A 988-nucleotide genomic window follows, 5' to 3' on the forward strand; every position below is an offset into this window, starting at 1 on the left:
AAGGCTTTTCCCCATAGTTCTCCTTAGGGTAACGGGAGGACACAAACTAGCGTCCTCCCGTCACCCTAGGCTCAGTATACCGCGAGCTACAGTTCGTGGTATACTGAGCCTAGGGTGACGGGAGGACGCGGTATACTGGGACGCCGCAGCTGAAGCGGATCCCGACAATTGTGCCGGGATCCGCCCAGCTGCGTGACTGACAGCTGGCTCTGCCTATCTAGAGGCAGAGCCAGCTGTACCCGCCCCCTCTCCCGTCCGTTTCGCCAGTCAGCCAATCCAGCCCCTCCCTGTCACGGCAGAGAGCTGTGACAGGATCGAGAGGTGAGCGAACCCGGTATGTGTTCGCTCACCTCCCGATCTACTGAGCCGACCTGTGACAGTCTCATTGTCACAGGTCGGCTAGAACTATGAGGTGAGTTAAAAGCACTCACCTCATAGTTCTCCTTTAAGAAAGAAAAAATCCATTGATGACAAAACCTGGTCATTTATTATATTTAGGTGGGCAGTAGACCTAACCAACTGAAGCAACCCCAGATCATAACACTAAATCCAGATGGTGAAGTTTTTTTACTTACTATTACCGTAGCAACACTGTTTACTGTCTTTCTTTTCTGGGAGTTGAATCTTGTACATTACCAGATATGCTCCATGTCCTAAATGTGATCGGGCTTTTTGATTGGCTACTCTGGTATTCAAAGCTTAACTGAGCTAGCGGAAGGTAGAAGCTGATTGCTTACTATGCACAAGTGCTCCAGATTCTGTCTGCTAAATTCACTTAGAGATTTATCGGTCCATAGTGACATATGTGATACATCACCGATATCAGATATTGGGAACAAAAGAAATAGGGTGTTTCACTGTGGGAAGTGTGACTATTGCCCTCATTCGTTGGAGAGCCAGAGTTTAAACTTACCCATGAGTAGGATTCTGTATTGTAAGGAGTATGTGGACTGTATGTCAGATGGGGTCATATATATATATATATATA

The sequence above is a fragment of the Nanorana parkeri genome, unplaced genomic scaffold, assembly GCF_000935625.1.
Source record: "Nanorana parkeri isolate BGI_ZX_2015 unplaced genomic scaffold, ASM93562v1 scaffold405, whole genome shotgun sequence".
Lineage (NCBI taxonomy): Eukaryota > Metazoa > Chordata > Amphibia > Anura > Dicroglossidae > Nanorana > Nanorana parkeri.